The following is an 8,722-nucleotide window of genomic DNA, read 5'->3' as shown; positions in this document are numbered from 1 at the left end:
AAGCTGGTTGAGCACACCAGGGTTTCAGGACACAGCAGCTAGTTCAGGGTGGGAGCCGAAAATGGAGGCAGCATTGCCTGAGCAGTCCTGAGCAGCCCCAGCACCGTGTTGGACTGGTCACCATCCCAGCCCTGCAGGAGCACCGCCCCAGACGGAGACCCCCACTGGAGATGAGATGATCAGCGCAAGGAAGCTTTGGCGACTAGAAATGGTAACAAGAGCTGTGCCAGCTGTTTTTCTAAGCGGTATACGTGTGTTAACTCATTTATGTACTAAGTGAAGTACTGTTTCTATTTCCCTTTTACAGAGGAGGGAACCGAGGCACAGAGGTGCGGGGCTTGCCCATGGTCACCCGGCGAGTGAGCGCAGGAAGTCTACGTCCGGTTGTCTGCACCAGAGTCTGTCCTCTTGCTGTACCACCTGCCCACAGCAGAAGATTCCAGGGAAGAAAGAGATGGAGTCCGAAGTGAAAAGGACACCCAGACCTGTCCGCATCCAGTCAACCGGCTGAGGCTTCCTCTGCAACCCAGGCTTGCTGGGTCCCCGTCACCTGGTTAGGAACAAACAAGAGGAAACAAACATCAAATTCCACATTAGGAATGGGGGAAAGGTTTGGAGCTGAATCCTTTCAGAGTATGTTCTTATAAACACTGTTAAAGGGAAAAGGTGAAACACAAGTGAGTTAAAGAATGTGCTTTCAGGGGCACCTGGGTGGCTCAGTGGGTTAAGCTGCTGCCTTCGGCTCAGGTCATGATCTCAGGGTCCTGGGATCGAGTCCCGCATCAGGCTCTCTGCTCGGCAGGGAGCCTGCTTCCTTCTCTCTCTCTCTCTCTGCCTGCCTCTCCATCTACTTGTGATTTCTCTCTGTCAAATAAATAAATAAAATCTTAAAAAAAAAAAAAAAAAAAAGAATGTGCTTTCAGCCCTCCGACAGATAATTAGGACAACTTGCTCTTCCTCTGCATCATGAATAAGGAGCCTGGTGGTTTGTTGTTGTTGTTTTTTAAAGACTTAATTTATTTATTTGGCAGAGAGAGAACACAGAGAGAGAAGCAACACAAGGAGGGGGAGTGGGTGAGGGAGAAGCAGGCTTCCTGCCAAGCCGGGAGCCTGATAGGGGGCAGGCTTGATCCCAGGACCCTGGGATCATGACCTGAGCCAAAGGCAGGCGCTTAATGACGGAGCCACCCAGGAGCCCGTTTTTTTTTTTTTTTTTTTTTAACCTGTTTATAATAATGACCAGTGTGTGCAACTGCCCCTCAGAATAATGTGTTACTCAAACTATAACCCCTGGAAGGGGCGCCTGGGTGGCTCAGAGGTTTGGGCTGCTGCCTTCGGCTCAGGTCATGATCTCAGGGTCCTGGGATCGAGCCCCGCATCAGGCTCTCTGCTCAGCAGGGAGCCTGCTTCCTCCTCTCTCTCTCTGCCTGCCTCTCTGCCTACTTGTGATCTCTGTCTTTCAAATAAATAAATAAAATCTTTAAAAAAAACAAAACAAAACTATAACCCCTGGAAGATTTTACTAGTTACCAAGCACATTTAGATACGGCCTTAAGAAAAACACATGCTGGCCACAGATCTCTGCGGGAAAGGACGATGTACACGACCCTGGAGCGACCCTGGAGCGGGGCAGCGGGGGATGCCCGGCCCGCTGAGGGCGGAGCGGAACACAGAAACACCGCCTGCTTCCCTTTTCCATTATCGCTCCTTCCTCTTCCCCAAAGCGCCTGTTGTGAGTTAGATAAGTCCTTTGAATGTGCTTGGTTATAACTACAAACTTTTCCCTCCTTCTTGTTTGTCCACAAGACCTGTGACTAATCTGCGGGCGATTGTGTCTATCTAATAAAAGCGAGACTGAGGAGTTGCTGGGGGCAACAGTCTCTTCTGCTGCTGTCTCCTGCTCCCTTTCTCCTGCAGCTTGACTTGGTTGTGCCTCATTCTTCTCCCGTTTGCTGACTGGAAGCGGCAAGTGGCGCCCGAACAGGGACTTGAAACGAAGCAGGAGAAGAAGCCTCAACGTGAGTTTTGCACGGCCGTGCCTCCCCACCCCCTCCCCCGCTGGCGAGTTGTGGGTACTTACCGCCCGCCCGGGTATGGGGAATCTAGAGAGCACAGCATGAAGGATTATCGCCCTTAACCTTTTCTTCCTGAGACGGCTCCTAAAGGTTTTTTTTTTTTTTTTAAAGATTTTATTTATTTATTTGACAGAGAGAGATCACAAGTAGGCAGAGAGAGAGAGGAAGAAGCAGGCTCGCCGCCCAGCAGAGAGCCCAATGCGGGACTCGATCCCAGGACCCTGAGATCATGACCTGAGCCGAAGGCAGCGAGGCAGCGGCCTAACCCACAGAGCCACCCAGGTACCCCAACTTATGGAGCTTTTAAAGGTAATTAAAGAACATTGCTCCTGGCTCCCTATATTAGGGACTTTAGATTTACAAACTTGGGGAAGAGTAGGTCACAAATTAAAACCTTCGTATACTAAAGGAAAGCCAATTCCAATTACTATATGGCCTACTTGGACCCTCATTCGCTCTGTTCTGGAGCCTTTACAAAGCCCTGATTCGGAAAGCAATAATGAATGTTCAGGAGAAACTAAAAAAGGGGAACCTGAACGTGCCATCCGGGAGGAGAAAGAAATTACTAAGGCCACCAGAAAGGAATATATAAAGGAGAAGTCTCCTCCTCTTCCTCCAATAACAGAACAAAAGGTGCCAATGGCACTGTCGCCATCAGCTCCACCATTCTATAAGAAGGCACCGTTTAATGAAAAAGATGAAAAATATACATGCCATCAGCCATTCAAAAAGGCCTCCTTGAAGCACAGCGAGCGGGAGACCTAGATGCCTTGCATTTTAATTTCCCGGTTATTATTACAGAACATGTCCCTCCAGGACATGATCCTAACAACCCTAATGGTGTCTGTGAGGCCAAGCATGAGCCATTCCCCTTCAAATTATTGAAGGAACTAAAACAAGCAGTACAATATTACGGAGTTAATTCTCCATTTACAACAGGAATCATTCAAGGCATCACAGAAGGCAATCGACTTTTTCCGACCGATTGGTCATTGTTAGCAAAAACAGTTCCATCTCCAAGTGAGTTCTTACAATTTAAAACACGGTGGCAAGATCATGCAGAAGCAGCAGCTGCCCATAACAGAGCTCGTAATGTCCCTATTTCCATGGAATAGCTCATGGGTCTTGGGCCATGGACCCAGGTGCAAGACCAGGCACTAATGAATGATCGAGCTATTGAGCAGCTCCGGTGTTGCTGTGTGAGAGCCTTGGAGAGAATAGAATCCCAAGAAGAGAAGTGCTCTTCTTTTCAAAAAGTGATACAAGGTCCAAAAGAACCCTATACTGATTTTATTGCAAGATTACAAAAGGCTGTCAAAAGACAGAAATTTAATCTTGAGGCTGTGGATACCATTCTGCAACTATTGGCTTATGAGAATGCCAATTCTGATTGTAAGAAATTGATAGCACCCTTTAAAGGCAAGAGAGCATTGGCAGATTATATTAAGCTGTGCCAAGGAGTACGAACAGAGACCTATAAAGCTGATTTGTTAGCTCAAGCAATGGCTGCCCTTAACGAGAAATTACTTACTTTGCAAGCCTTAGTAGAGGAACAGATAGAAAAGCGACATATTGAAGAATCTCACAGTCCTTGGAATTCGCCAGTTTTTGTTATTAAGAAAAAAATCAGGAAAATGGAGACTTTTAACAGACCTGTGTGCAGTTAATTCTGCTATCCAACCCATGGGGTCTCTCCAACCCAGACTGCCTTCACCTAATCTAGTCCTACGCGTGAATGGCCAATAATTATCACAGATTTACAGGATTGCCTTTAGATTATACCACTTGCTAAGGAAGACTGTCCTCGTTTTGCTTTCACTATTCCTAGTGTAAATTTAAAAGAACCAGCCAAACGGTATCAATGGAAAATTCTTCCACAAGGAATGTTGAATAGCCCCACTGTCTGTCAGGAGTATGTGTCAAAAGTTATACAGCCGGTTAGAGATCAATTTCCGCAGACGTATCTTACCCATTACATGGACGACATATTATGTGCAGCCTCTGACAACATGCAATTGCGGGAGGCGTTCAGAACGCTTCAGTTGCAATTTGAGAAATACAAAGTAATTATAGCTCCAAAAAAAAATTCAAGTACTACACCTTTCTCATATTTGGGGTTCATTATGGACCGGACCTCAGTTAAACCCCCAAAAGTTCAAATCCATAGAGATAAAATTATAGCCTTGATGATTTGCAAAAATTATTGGGAGACATTAATTGGTTAAGACCTAAACTTGGAATTCCCACGTATGCTTTACAGCCTCTTTAAAGGGAGATCTAATTTAAACAGACCCAGGACCCTATCAAAAGAGGCCTTAAAAGAATTACAATTTGTTGAAAGCCAGATTCATTCAATGCAAATGGATAGAGAATGCCAATTCTGACATACCGTTAGATCTTCTCATTTTCCATACCCCACATACACCCACTGGGTTAATTATTCAGGAAAAATTAATTGTAGAATGGATTTTTCTCCCGAATAATACTGTTAAAATGCTCACTACCTATATAGATCATATTGGCAGTATTATTCAAATCAGGAAGAAAAAGAATTCGCCCAATACAGGGGCATCATCCGCAGGTTATTGTTCTGCCTTTAAATAAGACACAAATTGAAACAGCATTTCAAAATAATTTAAATTGGCAAATTGCCCTTAGTGGCTTTGCTGGAAACACTTCTTCTCATTCTCCCTCTTTACCTGTTGTTTCCTTTTTAAAACATACTGCTTTTGTACTTCCCAAAATTACTTCTAAAAATCCAATAACAGATGCCCCTACTTACTTTTCTGATGGCTCTGTCAAAGATAAAGCTTGTTATTATGGTCCTACTTCGAAGGTCATATCTACTATTGGTCTCTCAGCACAAAAAATCAGAATTTATGGCGGTTATTACATTGTTTCAAGACGTTTATTCTGCATTTAATCTGTTATCTGATTCTTTGTATACAGTATATGTTTTACAGCATGTCAAAACTACTACTGTTTCTGCATCTGATGTAATATGATGACTCTAATCACAGTAACTTTAATTTTTCCTGGATGTTATGCACAAATACATAACTTTACTTGTTGGGCTTATATACCCAATCCTTCCCTGCTCTGTCCAGTAGAGTGGGGAGAAGTTAGAATACCAATTTATTTGAATGCCTCAAAATGGGTACCTGCAATTTTGGATCCTAGATTTCCACTATTGCCCTTAGAGGAGGGCACAAATATTAATCTTACCTTTGGATATCAAAATAGACCAATATGTATCGGCAATCATTCCAGTTGTCTTAATCCCTGATGATCAAAGACGGTTGGTGGACTTTCCTACTGATAATTATCTGACTAAAGCTCAGTTACATTTGCTCTCCTCTAAAGGATTCCTTGCCAAGGAATATCGGGGTCCTAGCTATAACACAGCAGCACCCCTCTTCCCAAATATGGTCTGATGAGGGAATTCGCCCTTTATGGGAGGATAGTCGAGCTTCTCACCACAGTATTCTTACTAATGATTCCTACGGAATTGTATGGGACTGGTCCCCTAAGGGGATGGCAGTCACCAATTGCACTGGGAGACCCTGCTCCTCTCATTGAAATTTAAAATGGCAAGTGTTTAATGATCCCATTTTACTGCAAACCTTAACCTTAGGAGATGCACCTCTGGTCTGGCTTGGGCAAGGACTTTCTATGCCATCTCCTTTTGCTTATTATCATAAAAGACAAAAGAATTTATGGAAGGTCACCACTGCTTTAAATCACGTAAGAGTTTGGAACGGCTCTTAACATTCATCAGTCTAATGACTATGCATTTTCTTTTTTCCTTATGGATAAAGAATGGGTAAAAGCTTGTGTTAGAGATCCCTATGTTTTTGCTATTGAAAAAAATGACTTTTGATCATAGCAATAGAGAAATAGACTGTCTCAACTGTAAAATGTTCACCTGTGTAGATGAGACTGTTTATACAGACAATTCTATCATTCTCAGAACTAGAAGAAGAATAGGCATCCTGTTACCGGTGAAACACCACCGTGTTTGGGAAAGCTCTCCAGATATACATATACTTTTAACAGTTTTGAAAGACTGGGTCCATAGAACAAAAAGATTTCTTGGGTTGCTTATAACAGCTTTTTTAGGAATTATAGCCATTACTGTTACAGCTACCACTGCAGGAAAAGCCTTGCATCAAACTGTACAAACCACACTATTTGTACAGAAGTGAAACGGGAATGCTAGTAAGGCTTGAAATCAACAAATGATCGTAGATCAAAAATTAGATGAAAGTATTTCTGATTTAGAAACAGCCATGATACATATAGGAGATGATCTTCAAAATACAAAACTTAGACTTCATATTTTATGTGACTGGAATGTTTCTCCTTTCTGTGTTACTCCCGATGCCTATAATGAATCAGAAAGATCTTGGAGCAAAATTCGCCGGCATATGACTAATCATTATGGTGATAATCTAACTTTAGATATTAAACAACTTCAAGATACTATTCTAAGTATTACTCACTCATCATTACAATCAGTTCCAGGAGTGAGTTTTACTCAAAGAATTAATGATATTCTGTCTGGTTTAAACCCTTCTACTTGGATCAAACAAACTGATCTCGGCGTTATAAGTGGATCGATTATTCTTATTGCTATAATCTTTTTATGCTTAGTCCTCAGAAGCACATGAAAATCCCTCCAAGGACTGAAGAATCAAGGAACTGCAAAATCAACTTTTCTACTTCTTCACAAACAAAAAGGGGGAGATGCAACTGCCCCTCAGAACAATGTGTTACTTAAACTATAACCCCTGGGGGGTTTTACTAGTTAACAAGCACATTTAGATACGGCCTTAAAAAAAAAAACACATGCTGGCCACAGGTCTTTGGGGGAAGGGGCGATGTATAGAACGCCCAGCCCGCTTAGAGCTGAACGAAACACCCTGCTTCCCTTTTCCATTATCGCTCCTTCCTCCTCCCAAAAACACCTGTTGTTAGTTAGACGAGTCCTTTCCTTTGAATGTGCTTAGTTAACTGTAAATTTTACCTTCCTTCTTGTTTGTCCACAAGACCTGTGATTAGTGTTTGACCTTCATCAGCTTTTCTGTGGGCTATTCTTTCTATTCTAATAAAAGTGAGACTGAGGAGTTGCTCGGGGCAGCAGTCTTTCAACTATTGTCTCCTGCTCCCTTTCTCTTGCAGCTGACTTGTTTGTGCTTCATTCTCCTGTTGGCAGACTGGAAGTGGCAAATGTGCAATATTTTAAAAGTTTTATCTCCCTTCAATATAAATTCAAATGTATGTGATCATATTAAGATTTTTAACAATGACATATAGAATATCCTCCCCTTCCATCCCATTTTTATAAAACAAGTGCTGTGTTGTGGCATCTGGGTGGTTCAGTCTGTTAAGTGTCTGCCCTTGGCTCAGGTCATGGTTCCAGGGTCCTGGGATCAAGACCCACATCAGGCTCTCTGCTTGGTGGGGAGTCTGCTTCTCCCTCTCCCTCTGCCTGCCACTTTCCCTGTTTGCACTCTTTCTGTCAAATAAGTAAATAAAATCTTAAAAACAACAATAACAAACTAACAAGTGCTGTCTTACAAAAACCCTTGGAATTTCAAACACTTATTACATTCATGCTATCAGTTTGCCAACCTTCTTTGGACCTCATTTTCAGAAAAATCTTGAGAACCCTTGTCAAATAGTCACAGCAATAACAGTAATAAAAAGATAGCTAATAGACAATTTGAATTCTCACCTTTTAAGCATAGATTTAAATTCTGGAAACACTCAAGTTTGGTGACTCCTAATCCATTTTTTAAAAATAGACTTTATTTCTGGAGCAGTTTTCACAGCAAAATGGAGCAGAAAGTACAGAGTTCCTATACCTCCTTTCCCCATTATCAACACCCCACACCGCAGTGATCCAATTGTCACAACTGACGAACCCACACCAACACATCATTATCACCAAAAGTCTGAAATTTCCATTAGTATTCACTCTTGGTATAGCACACTCTAAGGGTTTTCCTAAATACACAATAACATGTACCCACCATTATAGTGTTATACAGAATAATTTCAATGCCCTAAAAATTTTCTGTGTGTGCCTATCCATTCATTCCTATCCCTTCGCCCCTGGCAACCAGGGATCTTTTACCGTCTCCGTATTTTTGCCATAGAATGTCATAGAGTTGAAATCATACATGTAGCCCCTTCAGATTGGCTTCTTTCACTTAATAATAGGAACTTAAGTTTCTTCATGTCTGTTTGTGGTCCGATGGCTCATTTATTTTTAGCATTGAGTAATACTTCATTGTTCAGATGTACCATAGTTTATGTGCCCACTCAGCTATTAAAAGATATCTTGGTTGTTTCCAAGATTTGGCAAGTTTAAATAAAACTGCTATAAATATCTGTGTGCAGATTTTCATGTGGACATAAGTTTTCAACTGCTTTGGGTAAATATCAAGAGGCATAATTGCTGGATGGTACAGTTAGAATGTATTTAGTTTCATAAGAAACTGCTAAACTGTCTTCCAAGTGGTTGTGCCATTTACATTCCTTCTGACAATAAGTGAGAGTTCCAGTTGCTCCACATCCTCACCAGCATTAGCTGTTCTCAGTGTTCCATATTTTGGCCATACCAAAATTGGTATAAAATAGTA

General features: G+C 42.0%; 1 long non-coding RNA gene across 1 annotated transcript; it reads left to right on the top strand.

Moving 5' to 3' along the window:
* The first annotated feature begins 1,259 nt into the window (after positions 1-1,259).
* Positions 1,260-8,469, top strand: LOC131815699 (uncharacterized). Its single transcript, XR_009347819.1, has 3 exons — positions 1,260-2,018; positions 2,209-2,384; positions 6,729-8,469. It is a non-coding gene; the product is annotated as an uncharacterized LOC131815699 (long non-coding RNA).
* The last annotated feature ends 253 nt before the right edge of the window (positions 8,470-8,722 follow it).

Source organism: Mustela lutreola, chromosome 15 (genome assembly GCF_030435805.1).
Source record: "Mustela lutreola isolate mMusLut2 chromosome 15, mMusLut2.pri, whole genome shotgun sequence".
NCBI classification, from domain to species: domain Eukaryota; kingdom Metazoa; phylum Chordata; class Mammalia; order Carnivora; family Mustelidae; genus Mustela; species Mustela lutreola.
The sequence above is the reverse complement of the archived record's forward strand: the minus strand, read 5'-3'. Positions and strand labels throughout refer to the sequence as shown.